Below are 15,945 nucleotides of genomic sequence, written 5' to 3' on the forward strand. Positions count from 1 at the left end.
GCACCTAAATGAGGCAACCCACTGATTTCTTCTAACAGTGGGGAGAGTGCAGCTAGCCACAAGTCAGAAAAGCAAAGAGTGAAAGGGGGAGGCTTCAGATCCAATCTGCAAGGTCCCAGTTTTGAGGCTTCTTCAGAGAATACACCCATGCCTTCCACACTCTGGCCAGGTTCTAGCTGGCCTCGTCCTTGTTCAGCTCCTGGGAAAACTTCTTTATCACCAAGACCACTGAATTACCTGTGGATTTTCATCCACAAAACTCCATTTGTGTTGTGCAATGAATAAATTCTCCAGGTCCCATTCAGAGGGTCTCAAGTGACCTCGGCTTATCCCCACATAAGCCACCAAAATGTGGTAAGAATTCACTTCTACACCACCTTGTTTATTACCCAGGTGAGGGTCCACCGTTTAAACAAACTACAGAACCAAGGAAACTACTTTGAGTCTCAACATCCTGGAGTGACCAGACATTTTTATTTCTATTGCAAAAGGACAGAGCTGCTTCAGAAATTTTGCTATAAAAAGTAATTATTAAGATGTTCTATCCATGGACACTTACGCATCCCAATGAATTCTTGGATGCTGGTTGAGGGTGAGGATTTCCTGACAGAGAGCAGATGATCCTGCCAAGGCCCCAGTCTTATGGTTGAGTGGTGAAATGTGTTGTGCTGTCAACTTGATCCCAAGTACTGCTAATGCTGCACCTTGTTACTCCCAGGAGATGCAGAGTATGGCACAGGTTGGACAATGACTGGGGATGGTGGTGGGAGACTCATGGTGAAGATGGCCAAGCACATAATTTTGTCTCTGCTGCATCACAGTGAACACAACGTGTAAAACCTTTGCTGCCTCCAACTTATCTTCAAGTAGCAATCTGGCAGAGTTTTTCAGAGTGGTGAGAGGTTTATTAACACCTAAATGGAAGGGTGGGGTGTAACAGCCCTCAGAGACTCACTGTGGCAAATTTGCTCAACAGTTTGGAAATGAAATCACTCATCTCTGTAACAATTTAGATGCCATGGATTTGACAGTTCCTGTTGAAGGTGTTTAGTGTGGTTTTAAGATACCAGTTTTTATCTCAGAGGAGAAAGACAAGGTGCTTGGAAAAGTTGGTCCAACCACATGCTCTCATGACCTTTTACCTATTGTGAATCATTCAAGGAGGGTGCTGGTGAGATTGCTGCTGCGTATGGTAAAAACATAATTTCACAAGAGGGTTGTGCTTACCACCTTAAAAGTGGTGGAAGTGTGTTTCCTGCTCAAAAAGCCAACCTGGGCCTAGAGGTTTATGTCAATCATGACCAAGTTGTAAATACACCTTTGTTAAGGAAAGGCAAAACTTGAAAACGACAAGTCATGACTTTGGGACTGAGTTGACTTTGGTCACCCTGGTGGATAACCTTTATCAGTAAAGAAACAGGGAGTGCGTAACTCTGTTCCTCTTGCTTGATCTCTCAGCAACTTTTGAGACCCTTGACCATAGTATCTTCCTAGACTGGCTCTGTGAGTTGTAAATTGATGCCCTGCTTCAGGCTCTGGCACATCTGGCTTGGGCTGTTCTGCACATTGTGGCTGGCGCCAGTCTGAAGTGGGGAAAGAGGTGCAAGCGCGCAGCAGTTCCACACGTCCATGTACCTCTTTCTCCAGCTTGGGCTGGAGATATGGCAGCCCTAGCTGACCATTATGGTCAGCAATCAGAACTGCAGTTTGGGACATCTCCTTGAACAGTATGGTGTTCACCTGCCCCACACGGGGCAGTACTGGAGAATGGGTTACCAGCCCCCGGGAAGGCGCAAAAGGGGTGGGGCACCACAGTTCACCTGTAGCACGCCCCACTGGAAGCTCCGCCATTGGAAATATGCTTTAATCCAGCTTACATTGCTGCCTCTGTGTGCGCTGGGCACTGCAGCAACACATCACCATGCTTGTGGCTTCCTGCTTCCGTACAGCAGCCTTGGCTGGGGAGTCAGTGGCAGCTCTGGGGCAGGAGGGAGCCAAGGGCACTTCCCGGCGCAGCAGCGACCTGGCAAGCACTGCAGCGCCAGCCATGGGGGCAGGCAGTGAGAGGGGGCTTCACCCCAGCAGGGAAGGGCTCTTGACTTGCAGCCCATCCAGCCAACCGTGCACCACACTTTGCCGTGCCAGAAAATGGAGCCACCTTCCTCCCACCCTCAAGGCTCCTATGGCCTAATTGCACCAGGGTGATGCCCCACACACTACACCTCTGCCACCAGGCCATTGTATCCTCCTAGGTAGGAAGGACTATAGGCAGCTTCCTGTTTGGAATGGGATCTTATGTGAACTATGCCTCTCTTTGCCAGCCTTGCTCTGATGCAGCTGAGAAGGGCTGGTTCCTTTTGAGCATAAGTGTAGTATTTCTAAATCAGGTTGTCTTCTGTCACATCATTCCTGATTGTTCCTGGGGTTAGATTAACTGCCTGACAGGTGTGAACTTTTAAAAACACATTGCATTTGAGTAGGAGGTCAGCAGTGTAAAGGTTCTGCAATCTTTTATATATTTATACTAGGCTGCTCAATAGAAACTCCCCCCGCCCCATCCTTTTGAACTTTTAAAAAACACCACTGCCTTTTTGGGACACAAAAATTGCTTTTCCAATTTTAGTCAAGCTTTGAACTTAATCATCACAAACATAAGGCTCTGTGTAAGCGGCTGGAATCTCAAAGGAAGGAAGATAACCTCTGATTTACCAAGAAGTTGAGAGCAAAATAATTTAGCAGTGACTACCTCCCATAACAGTGACTTTGTAATTAAGGCATAAATCTGGAGCGGCATTGCCTTAACAGTGCATTATACATACGAACAAGGTGTTGCTGTGGGAACGATAAATTTTCCTGAATCTGTTCACGTTCCACACCGAGTCTTCCGACATTCCCTCTAGACACTTCAGGGGAAGCTAGATCTTTTTGCCTATCATGAGTTTTAAACCCATGGGAGACAGTTTAGTAGAATAAACAATTGCAGCGAGGAGGGAGGGCGGATTGAAAGACCAGAAGAGAAGGGAGGAATAAACATTAGAATGGGCATGTAGTCTCAAGCATTGCAGGAATGAATACTGTGGGTTGGGATACTTGTATGTCAGGATGCACCTCATCCAGCTCCTGGAGCAGAACCCTCACATGCATAGTCTGAAGTCTGGTCAGCATAGTTTACCCATTCATCTTTTTCTTGGCCCCCTTAGAACAGGGGTCACCAACCTTTTTGAGCCAGTTGACATTGGAATTTTGAGAAGCCATGATGGTGTGCAACACAACTAAAAACATCAGTTGTTGAGGGTGTATATGAAAGGCTGGTTAGGGAAGAGCAAACAGTCTTGCATGGAAGGGGTATTATACCTTTTGTACCCTGTCCATAACACAGGTTGGACCAATTCCAGCACCAGTAACTTCACCACATGCTAAATACAATTGGACCAAAGATGTGATATTTGAGGGGCCAGGGGACATCTCCTTCCTCCAAGGAGAAAGGGCAAGAGCAGGTGTTGAAAGAAATCAGAAAGACAAAGTGTTTCACCCAATAATTAGGAAGGAAGGAAGGAAAGAAGGAAGGAAGGAAGGAAGGAAGGAAGGAAGGAAGGAAGGAAGGAAGGAAGGAAGACTTCAGCTAAAGCTGCTATGGGAATGTATGTAATTGGGGAAGTAATTCTTTCCGTTTGTCCTGAATCTTCCAACACACAGTTTATTTGGATGACCTGAGTTTTAGTATTGTGAAAGAGGAAGAAAAACTATTGATCCACTTTCTCTGCCCCATGCAAAGTTTTATATGTCTCTAGCATATAGCCCAAGTTGGGCAAAAGATTCTTGCAATGCAGGGGGTTGGAGTAGATGATCTTCATGGTGCCTTTCAACTCCACATTCATTCCTCTCATTCAGCTTTTATCAAACTTTAAAAGTCCCAAATGCTGTAAACTATCATCATGGGAGAGTTGCTCCATCCCTTTGATTGTATTGATTGAATGAGGGGGATGAGGGTTGTGGGTGGCTTTCCTGGGAGCTGACACCAGAGTTTCCAGGTGACACTTGTGCTGTTTTGCAAGCAGTGCACCTGGAGAGACTTTCAGTAGACAGCTGCCTCTTTATTTCCCCTGTCCCTGTGCCATTTGTGTGTGTGTCATTCTTCCTTGTTTCTTTTGTTTGTATGTGTGTGTGTGTGTTCTCAAATCAGATGCTATTAAGGAAGAAGGGTCCAGGTTGTGCCGTCTGGAGCATCCCTTGGCTCCGAAGCAAGTGCAGCTTTTAGTGTGCCTGTCGCCATTATGATTAGTATTCTGCTGTTAGGATGAAAAAAGGCTGCCAAGACAGAGCCCGAGGCATTCTGCCAGAGATGATTGACTGAATCATTTTCAGCACCTCGCAGTTACAGGCCCGCTAAGTTTATATTACAGCGCTGATAATCCACCCACCCACTGAGTGGTTAATTTATTTTTAAAAGGGGTGCCAGAGCTTTAAGTCTGCCTGGGAGGCAGGTTTGCTGACCTGGACAAGGCTTTTACTTAATCCCAGGTGTGCTGTGGTTGCTCCTGGCGACTCATTTTTGCAGAAGGGCAGTCTGCACATGTCCATAGATCCTCTTCTCATACTTGCTTAATGTGCTTAGAAGGTGAAAAGGTGAGCTCCACTTCACTAGAAGTGATACTTCCACTCCCATTGATGTACTGGGGCTCCTAGCTCAGTGATTTGCATCTACAAGGTCCCAGGTGTAATCCCCGACATTTCCAGGCAGGGCTGAGAAAGACTTCTGCCTGAAATCCAGTCATTGTGAGAAATCCTGAGCTGGGGAGACCTGATTCAATATTGATATGACATTTACCGGAGCTTCAAGTTTCATGACTCTGAATTACAGAAGGGATTTTGTGTGTGTATTGGAGTGGGTGGGTGGGGGTGCAATAAAATTCTAGCTGAACCAAAGATTGGACGAGAGATTGCTAACTCATAGCCCTTCCGATGTTGTGGGACTACAGTTCTCATCACTCCCTGACCGTTGGCCATTCTGGCTGGGGTAAGCAGGGTTGGAGTCCAGCAATACTGATGATCCTGATTTGGGATGAGGCAGCTTTGTATGAGAAAGTCTCTTGTGCCCATTGCCACCTTCTGTGACTGACAGCAAGCAGCTCTCTTGAGCAGAGAAAGGCCTTTTCATGGTTGTGATCCACAGAATCAGGGAATGGATGTGAGTGTGCAGCTGTGATTCTTGCATTGCTGTGGCTTGGACTAGAAATCCCTTTCCAATCCTACAATCCTGTTGTTCTATTATTCTAATAGCTTGATGACAGAGCATCTGCTTTGCATGCAGAAGGTGTGAGGTTCAATCCCCGGTACCTCCAGGGAAGGATGAGAGAAAAGCCTTGTCTGAAATCCTGGAGTGCTGCAGCCAGCTGGTATAGGCAGCCCTGGGTTGGACATACCTATGGGCTGATTCAGTGTAATGTGGCTTCATTTGACTACCGAAGATGAGGCAAGGGGGCAAGATGTGGGATAAACGGGATAAACTAAGTGACAATGCACATATCAGTGATCACAAGTCATGGGTCACTAAGAGGTTCTGTGTGTGTGTGTGTGTGTGTGTTGGTTTGCAAGCTGCCTCCACAGAGGCTGGCCCTCTCACTGTCCTCGGAGCTTGCATACCAGTAACCTCCTCTGGCTGACATCCAGACAGACCAGAGAGATTTTGATAGGTGACATTTTCCCAAGCGTGGGTAAATGCACACCCCCTCCTCCTGCTTCTTCCCTAGCAGGGAAAGGAGACAAGTCAGAAACGTCATTTACATTCTTTTATTTCTGACTACAGCACTAGAGAAAAAACATGTCCGTTCAGACCAGTTCTTCTAGCAAGTCTGACAAACTTCCTGTACATGCGCAAATGGAAGGTTTCAAATTACACTCTTCACAGAGCTCTGAGAAGCCTGTGAACTTCCTGGGAAATTCTTTCCCACAGCTAGCCGCATCATGTGATGTCAACAAGCTGGCTGTTTGCAGCTGCGATGTTTCCATATACTGACAGAGTGTGTGTGTGTGTGTGTGTGTGTGTTGCCACTTTCCCTAGGAAGACCTGCTGCTTACTGCTGAATCAGATTTTCTGTGGATTGACATTTGTTCAAATCCAGCAGTACAGTGGTACCTTGGGTTACAGACGCTTCAGGTTACAGACTCCACTAACTGAGAAATAGTACCTTGGGTTACGAACTTTACTTCAGGATGAGAACAGAAATTGTGCTCCGGCGGTGTGGTGGCAGCGGGAGGCCCCATTAGCTAAAGTAGTACCTCAGGCTAAGAACAGTTTCAGGTTAAGAACGGACCTCCGGAACGAATTAAGTTCTTAACCCGAGGTACCACTGTATACAACTGGTTTTCCTAGGACCTTTTAGATCTGTGTCTTGAAATCCTACAAGAACTATGTAAAATAACCAAACAGGTGTTGGAATCCACCCCAGAATTGGCCCTATTGAATATTTTCCAAGACAATAATGCTTGCTCATTCTATATAGAACTTATAACCCACATAACTCTCAGCAGCCAGAAACATCATATCTAGACACTGGAGAGTCCTGTCAGGAGTAAACATGGACCACTGGTACCAAATTGTATGGGAAACAAATATATTAGAAAAGCTAACCAACAGATGGAAACAGACTCGGGGACAAACACAGGAGGACTCCTTCACCTTGGTATGGCTCCCCTTTACTATATATACAGCCCAAAATGACAATAACAGGGATCTACCAACAGCATATGGATCAATATGGCTAACATGGCCTAACAACCCACCCCGCTTCTAAACACACAAACAAATCTCACTGCAGTTAAGCAAAGGCAATCAACCACGCCCTGCCCTCCAACCTTCTCTCACTACCAGTGTAAACCAACAAATTAATAGAAAGAAAGCCTGCCCAAGTGACGCTGACACAAAAACCTCACACATTTACCAATTTTGAAAAAAAGATGGAATAATATGTAAGTTTACCACCCACCACTCTCTCTTCCCCTTCAACCCTATACTGCTTAGAACATTGTCTTACATTGAACATAACTAAGAGACTCTGTGATCTGGAAAACGAAAAGAAAAAGAAGGGAAACATTGCACGTTCTTTTGTAATTCAAGAAAATCTTTAATAAAAATTATAAGAAAGAAAGAAAGAAAGAAAGAAAGAAACTCTGTTTACATGCCTCTAATTAAAAAAGCCATTGCTGACCCCATATCAAAACACATCATGCTGAAGCCAGCTGAGCTGGTTTTGAATTGCTGCAGTGCAATTTCCTCATTGTCACTTTTCGGAATGTAACCTCATTGGACAAAGGGGTGGATGTTAATATGATTAACATTTGTAGCAGTGTGAGCTGGGAGAAAAGGTAATTAAATACCATGCTTTGTGGCTTCCGCTAATCACTGTCATGGGTCATGATCTCCTCCTCCTCTCCCTCAAATTAATGTTTTTTATGTTGGTGCATTATGGGATGGCAAGTGGGGGAAGCCTCTGCCTTAAGCAGGGAATACAGGAACACAGGAAGCTGTCGTAGGCCAGGTGAAACTATTTTATTGATAAGCGTCTACTCAGACTGGTTGTTCTACCTGATCCTCTTAGCAGCTGATAGCGACAGTGGTCCATGTGGTTCAGTGTTGTCTGCAGGGACTGGCAGCAGGGGACTGAGACTAGGACCTTCTGGATTAAAGCATATTTCCAATTTAGGATGCTTCCAGACTTTCCCTATTTCAGGTGAAATACCAGAAAATTCAGTTTGCTCAAGTGGAGTGGATTTAGTGGCCTTGCAAAACATACCCATTCTCCACACCCCATGCCAAAAAATTGGACTTTTTGTGATAAGGAAAGTCATAGTGAAACGCACTAGAAAGTGTGGGCTGACATTTGTTTGATGTAATGTCCTCTAACCTCTGCATAGACAAATCAGAATGGATGCTCAACATGAATGAATGCTGTATTGTTTTTAACACTTGATTGGAAGCCGCCCAGAATGGCTGGGGAAACTCAGCCAGATGGGCGGGGTATAAATAATAAATTATTAAATTATTATAAACGGCCGGTGTAAACCAACCTCTCTGTAAAGAAAAAAGGAACTGTCTAATAGTCAAGCTGTTTGGAAGACCAGTGACTTATGTCACCTGCCAGTGTTGGGTGCAAAGGGATGACTCGCCCCCACAAGCTTTTTGCTTTTTTGAAGGGTCCTATTCCTAAGACACTACCGGGCTGAGTGTGTGAGTGTGCTCCCCGCCCACACACACACACTCGGCCTTTGCCTCAGTTTCATTCAAAATTATTGGAGCTGTGATCTTTTAAAAAAAGAATTACTATTTTTTTAAATTTCCATGTTTCCAAATACAGTACAAACTACATGGTGGAGTCCAACTTATGATTAGAACAGCACCAAAACAAAGGGAGGGGTTGTTAAAGAAAAGAAAACACAGGAAAACAAAGTAAAAACCTAATTATGCACACCCAGGTGTATTCAAGAAACGGAAGAAAGGAAGTTGCATGAATTAGCAAGCTATTACTATAGGCACACACTAAGAGGGCTGAGACCACAAATATTTTGGCATTAAGTCATATCAGAACCATTTACGACGTGATTCCGGAGGTTTAATAGCATTGCTTTTGATACATTGTACAGGCATTGAGTGGGTATCAAGTGCTAATAAACGACTCTTTTACACCTCTATTTATTCTGCTCACACACTTTGGACCACAGAGCCCTGAGAAGTAAACAAAGAAGTGTAATGTTAGCGTCCCACTGTTTTGAGTCAAACTGCCACTAGGAGGAAGGTGACCATATATTTGGGTATAAGATTTTGCCTAGTGACTATTTGGCAAGATACTAAGGGATTGTTATTATAACTGAAATGTAACTGACATTAATTAAGATCATGGAACACAGTGACATAAGATCGGAAATGCACCCAAACCATCATACAGGGAGCCACTTTAACTAAAATGTGTTAATTGGAAGTTGGTTGGCATTCTGATAATTGTATAATTTGGGAATTGTTATTTTTGTAATTTGGCTATTGTTGGGGTATGTTGGAAAACTAATAATAATAATAATAATAATAATAATAATAATAATAATAAATATTTAGATAATAAAGCTAGCTCTGTAGTCAAAGGGATAATTTGCTGCAGTGTTGGCAGGATTTCTGGGAGCTGTGAACTTGAGGAGACTTCCACTTTAGAATAAATATTGGGATTCCGAACTGTGATGCACTTGATGGGAGTGATGGCTTTGGATGTGGGAGGGTGAGAGTCAGATTGTAGCAATTTCTCAGTCTCTAGCCTATCTCAAGAGAGTAGGATAAATAGTGTTGCATTTTAAAGCGTGCAAGAGGAAAAACAGTACTTTGGTACCTCTGGTTATGAACTTAATTCGTTCTGGAGGTCTGTTCTTAACCTGAAACCGTTCTTAACTTGAGGTACCACTTTAGTTAATGGGGCCTCCTGCTGCTTCCACACCGCTGGCACGCAATTTCTGTTCTCATCCTGAGGCAAAGTTCTTAACCTGAGGTATTACTTCTGAGTTAGCGGAGTCTGTAACCTGAAGTGTTTGTAACCTGAGGTGTTTGTAACCCAAGGTACCACTGTATTGCCTAATCAGTACTCATTACCAAAACAATCGTGTCCGAACACTGGCCTATTATAACTTTCCCAAACACACATTCTGTGTTTCCTCCTTCTCACACCTTCTTGTTCTCTTCCTCGGTAATTAGGTATATTTTCATTTCATGAGTGTAAGCCATGAGTAGGCAAACTAAGGCCCGGGGGCCGGATCCAGCCCAATCGTCTTCTAAATCCGGCCCACGGACAGTCCAGGAATCAGCATGTTTTTACATGAGTAGAATGATGCTTTTATTTAAAATGCATCTCTGGATTATTTGTGGGACATAGGAATTCGTTCATCCCCCCCCCAAAAAAAAATAGTCTGGCCCCCCACAAGGTCTGAGGGACAGTGGACCGGCCCCCTGCTGAAAAAGTTTGCTGACCCCTGAAAAGCAATCACACACACCTTCCAACTCTTTGCCCATAGCAAGGAGGGCTGGCCATGAGACTTCTTTAGAATTCCAAAAACTCACACACATCCAACAAGAAACTCTGCCTTTTCACAGTTGCTTGAAAATGGAAGTTACGGTAACTGGCGGTTTTGTGAGTAGTGCATTTTTCAAGGCATGTGCAGCCCTCTACTGGCTGAAACTTCTAACTGCACCTCTGGTTCTACCGTGTTCCCAGCTGGAAGTATTGTGAGATGTTTCTCTGTCTTCCACAATCTCTGCAAAGCCATTTAGTGCAGCAGCCTCTCACCTTTTCAGACCCAACTTTAGCCCAAACATGTGTTTTGGAAACTCACTTCTTAATGGTTTCTTAGAATCCAGGTAGTGCTGCCACTAACCTTTGATGAATAAACAAGACTACAGGTGACTTTCATTTTATTTGGACTGATTTTACTTCTTACACGATGGCTAAAGAACACGGTTATCACCCACCTTGATCAAACACATGCATTTCTATGGAGCAGAATTCTAGAGTGAAAACCTTTTGGGTTCAACTCCTTCCCTTTTTAAATTCATATTGTTCTGGGGAAAGGGGGAGGACTGCTTTGGGGATGCTCTTATTTTCTGTATATGTTTGTATTTGTCCACCGTGTTCCTGAAAATCAATAAATATATTTGAAAGCACCCATGCATATACATGCACAACTTAGATCTGTCCTTGAGTGAGAGATTTAGCATGATTGTGCAAGGAAAAACACATCATTTTAAACCTGTTTCTGTGTGGGGTGAATATGTGATGCTGGATGGGAGGAGCTGCAGCTCACATAAAAGCAGGGTGCCTTGACAATTTGCAGGTCCAGAATTTCAGGGAGGGGTCCACAGCTCAGTGGCATTCTCTAGCTGAAGGCCCTTTGGGATCTACTGCTAATCGCAGAAGAGAATACTCAGGTAGATGGAGCAAAATGTATATGGCAGCTTTCTACTTCCTGTTTCTGTCTTTGAATGTGCACTCTCAACCATAATGAGGGGAGCAGGATCCATTAAGAATGCAGTCTTGATTTTGCCCTGTTCCAGATGTTCACTCCCTCCCTAGCTACACCAGGAGTAGGTGCAGCCTTTAGTGCTGTTCAGTCCATTCATGGCTTCTCCTCCTTCACCCAGGAATAATTTGATTATGTGTGTTGTGGGGAAGAAGAAGAAGAGTTTGGATTTGATATCCCGCTTTATCACTACCCTAGGGAGTCTCAAAGCGGCTAACATTCTCCTTTCCCTTCTTCCCCCACAACAAACACTCTGTGAGGTGAGTGGGGCTGAGAGACTTTAGAGAAGTGTGACTGGCCCAAGGTCACCCAGCAGCTGCATGTGGAGGAGCAGAGACTCGAACCCGGTTCCCCAGATTACGAGTCTACCACTCTTAACCACTACACCACACTGGGAGGAGGAATTGCTTTCAAGGAAGGGAGGGAGTATGATGGCAGAAAGAAAATGGGTGGTCCACTGCTTGTTTTCACCCCACACCCCTTTGATCCCACCACTACTTTGGTATGCAGCCCCGCCAGCAAACAAATGCTGTCCTTTTAAAAAAAGGGGGGGCATTCCTAATCTACACACATCTTGCACACACACACCTCTTTTCTTTTTTTTTATAATAATTTTTATTAAGGTTTTCCAAATTAGAACAAATCAAAACAAATTAAATCCAATCTATTGCCAATAACTAGGACTTCCCCTCCCTACCCCCTCTTGTGTTCCAAATCTTCCAAATAAGCAATTAAATTCAACAAATTCTTATCCCCAAATTACACTCTTCATCAATAACCCAATTTATCCAAATTCCCATCCCCTAAGATCGATCTATACCCTTCAACGAGTTTCCCCCTTTCAAACATAGTACAGATAGAAATAAGATAAATATAAATAGTAATTTTACAGCCTTTGGATTCCAAATTTTCCCTCCCCTCTTTCCCCTTTGCGTTTCACCTATCCCTCCACTTCTAATATCTTCCTGGAGTTCCCACATTACACTATGTCCCTCAGGTTCTTTGCCAGTCTTTAATTACAGATGTCCAATCGTAGAAGGAGTCTATCCAATAAGGGCCCATTTCTTCTATCCAGGTTTTTATATCCAGGAGTAAAAACTCCAATTTTGTATCCATAAGCTTGTCAAACCTGAATATCCCAAATGTTCCCCCAGTTCTGTCCAGTTCTTGTTGTTTCCTTGTTCTTATCAATCATTCTCCTCCTTTTTATTTCTCTGTTCTCCCACAGAAATGTTCTTTTTCCAAAAGTTTCTAGTGTCTCTGCAGAGGTTTGTTATTCTTGAAGCAAAGCATTACATCATGTTCCTTTCATTTTCCAACAAATAGTTCCATTGTTTCCTGTAGTGTGTAGACCTCTGTAGACAAAATAGTGTTCCATTCCTGCAGTTTCCCAGGAGATTGAAAGTTCCATTCAACTGTTCACATTTCCTGTGAAAAACACATGCAATGTCGCTCAGCTCCTCTAGGTGGATTGCAATAACAAAGTTCCCTTCCAGAATCACATCCACCAGACCAAGTAGCTTGTTGACCGATATTTAAAACAATTTGTATTCAATTTGTAACAAATATAACCGGCAAAGTCCTTATAACAAAGTCTCTATTTTAATCTTCCTTTTTGACAGCTCTTTGACAGTTGTCAAAACCTCCATCACTTTTCTCCAGGCAGTTTCACGAATCGCTCCAGGGATTCCGGGGGGGTTGCTTTTTTTTTTTTTTTTAAACAATTCCACTTTTCTCCTCCAGCTCGATCTTATAATTTTCCCTCGCGAAGTTGCTGATTCGGCAAGATAAGGTTACACTCGATCTTAGTTGTCCAGTCCTTTGTTTTGGCTCTTCTACAATTTAGGGGTAGGCTGACTTCCTTTTTTCCACCTCCCCCGTTCGCTCCGAATTTTAAAAATTTATCCCCCTTTTTTTTTAGTCCATATTCCAATTACTCACGGGTTCTTCTTTAGAGCCGAATTTTCAATGGAAGAAGTCAGCGCTCTCCGCCGGATGGCATGCGGCTGCGCTCGGCAGGGATAGCAGAGAACTCAAAGCACCACGCTTCTCCCCGGCACCCGATCCGTAGCCTTTAAAAAGGCTCCTTCACGAGTCGGGAGGGCGCTAACGGTGCCAGCCGAGTCTCCATGTCCACGGCCTCAATCTGGCCGTGGTTTTTAAGGGTCCCCGCATCGCCGGTGCGGTAGGACCCAGCCCCTGCCAAGCCGGCTCCCTCCGGAGCTCGGAGGGAGCCCGCCATTCGGCGATGGCGCCGACCCGGAAGTCCACACACACCTCTTTTCATTACCCCAACCCCTCAATTGCACATAGATTCTATTCAGAAATGATTTGATTTCTCTCTCCCCTCCCCCACTCCACCCCCAAATTCATATGCAGATGGAGCTTTTGGGTTCTTTCTATTCTTTGACTTCTTGCATTTTTTGGAAATCTGGGTTGCGATTGACAGCAAGCCAGGAAGGCCAGCTTCTGAGCATGTATGCATGTTTAATGTGTTCAGTTCTGGGCACCACAGTTTAAGAAGGATATTGACAAGCTGGAATATTTGCAGAGGAGGGTGACCAGGTGATAAAGGGTCTGGAAACAAAGCCTTATGAGGAACAATTAAGGGGGTTGGGTTTGTTTAGCCTGGACAGGAGGAGACTGAGAGATGACATGATAGTCATCTTCACATATCTCAAGGGCTGTCAGGTGGAAGATGGAGCAAGCCGGTTTTCTGCTGCTCCAGAGTGGATGACCCACATCTGTGGATTCAAATTACAAGAAAGAAAGAAAGAAAGAAAGAAAGAAAGAAAGAAAGAAAGAAAGAACTGTTCGACATTGGAACAGACTAGTTCAAAAGGTGGTGAACTCTGTTTTTGAACAGAGGTTGGGTGGCCACCTGCCAGGGATTCTTTAGCTATGACTCCTAAATTGCAGGGGGTTGGACTAGTTGACTCTTGGTATCCCTTCCAACTCTTGTGATTCTATGAATACCGAAAGGAATTAATGTGCATCTCATGCATGTTTGAATCTCTGACATCCTCTCTGAAAACTGCAGCCTGCATTGATCCCTCTTCCATTATCTAGGGTGGGCTAATTTATGAGGGTCATACTTTTCAGTGGGGCATGCTTTGTTTCATCCCCGTCACACAACGGAGCTAAGAGCAGAGTGAAATGGTAGTGCAGATTTCCACTGCACCTGCCTTGACTGATGCATCTTGCATCTGTGTCCAGCATGTGCTTTGCAACAACATTCATCAGAGGCATAAATCTCCCTTGTCACTGCTACTGTCTCTCCCAGAGCTGCTGTTGCAGAGTCAGCTTTCCATGGACGCTGGAGCTGTCACTTTGTACAAAAATCTATTTGCCAAGAGTTTCAGTGTCCACAGTGCACTGTTGCCATTCTTCTCACGGGCATAGCCAGGATTTTTTTGTTGCGGGGCACGGCTTTTGTTGGGGAAGGGGGGCAGAATCTCAGTTTGCTATGTATTTTTGTTGATTCGGGGGGACAGCTGCCCCTCCCTGCCCGTCCTTGGCTATGCCCATGATTCTGAATGTACATGGGGTTGCCTTACTCTGCAGATGCACATTTCATACGTTCTGCTGTTTTGTTTAAAGAATAATAGAATCTGCAGCAAAAAGACAACATCTGATCAGTCTGTGGTGCTGGTGGAAGAGGGCTAAACCTTCCCTGCCCTCACCACACACACACACACACACACACACACACCATTTTCCTGAAATCACCTCACCTCCCAAGCAGCAATAGCCCCATGGGACAAAACATCCAGTTATTCTGCTGTCATGTTTTGCTTGGTCCTAGATGTTGAACTGCCTAACTTGGTAGCGCCATAGCCTTCCTGCCAATCATTCTCCAGGGTCTCACAAAGAGATTCTGCTTTCTATCTGGGATCCTTTTCAAGGGAGATGTCAGAGACTGACCCCTTGATTTATACATGTGATGAATGTTCTAGATCACTCAGAAAGTGTTAGAGACCCTCATCCATTAGAGGGAGTGAATGGCCATCTGTCAGAGGCTCTTTAGCTGTGATTCCTGCATTGCAGGGGGTTGGACTGAATGATCCTTAGGGGAGTTTCCAACGCAACAGTTCTGTGGATCCTTCCCATATTCATCCATAGCAAAACTTTGCAAATGAACTGGTTTGCAAGTGCTGGTTTCGTTTAGCTGAGATAACCATTCTGGGTTCTCTTGGAGGGAAGAAGAGGGTGTATTTTTGTTGTTGCCGTTTTTTCTGTCTTGAGCTCATAAGGAAGGTTTTCCCACCGCCTTGCTTTCCCTTTCTGTATAAACTGTCAACACTGTGTCTTGTCTGGCTTACCAGATTGCAGATCAACAGGGTTATATTCAGTGTGGCACCTTTCATATCAGTTGCTGCTGCAAAGTGCCTGAAGCAAAGAATCTGAAGGGAAAGCAGGAGTGGTGGGAGAGAAGATTTGTCACACACATTCAGTGTGGGAAAGAGATTCAGGGTATTGTAGACTTTGGGTAAACTGATGGCATGAGTAGCAGATCAGACACACCAGGTATATAAGAGCCATAATGACTGAGACTAAATGCTGCTTACATTGAAACAATTTGGGCGGGGGGAACTTTGGCTATCTGATTGCTATAGCATTGGCAGAACTGTTACGTCTTATCAAATTCTGAACCTTGAAGAAGTGGCTGATGTTTTCTAGAACTAGTTATGAAACACCAGCTATCTTCTTCTTCTTTTTTGGCGATCACTCGTAGCCGAGTAAGATTGTCTTCCATAAACATGGTTTTACCAAACTGTCCATAACTGTTCCCAGTCAGCGAACATAATGTCATGACCGATGTCTTGTGCCCATTTAATCATAGCTGATTTCACCATTTCATCCTGTGTATTCCATTTCAACAGCAAGTTATACATT

The 15,945-nt window shown here is 44.3% G+C and overlaps 1 protein-coding gene across 4 annotated transcripts in view; it reads left to right on the forward strand.

The window, feature by feature from the left end:
* Nucleotides 1–15,945, forward strand: part of ASTN2 (astrotactin 2) — a 661,500-nt gene that overhangs the window by 466,043 nt on the left and 179,512 nt on the right. The window lies entirely within an intron of this gene.

Source organism: Podarcis gaigeae, assembly GCF_964106915.1.
Source record: "Podarcis gaigeae genome assembly, chromosome: Z".
Classification (NCBI taxonomy): domain Eukaryota; kingdom Metazoa; phylum Chordata; class Lepidosauria; order Squamata; family Lacertidae; genus Podarcis; species Podarcis gaigeae.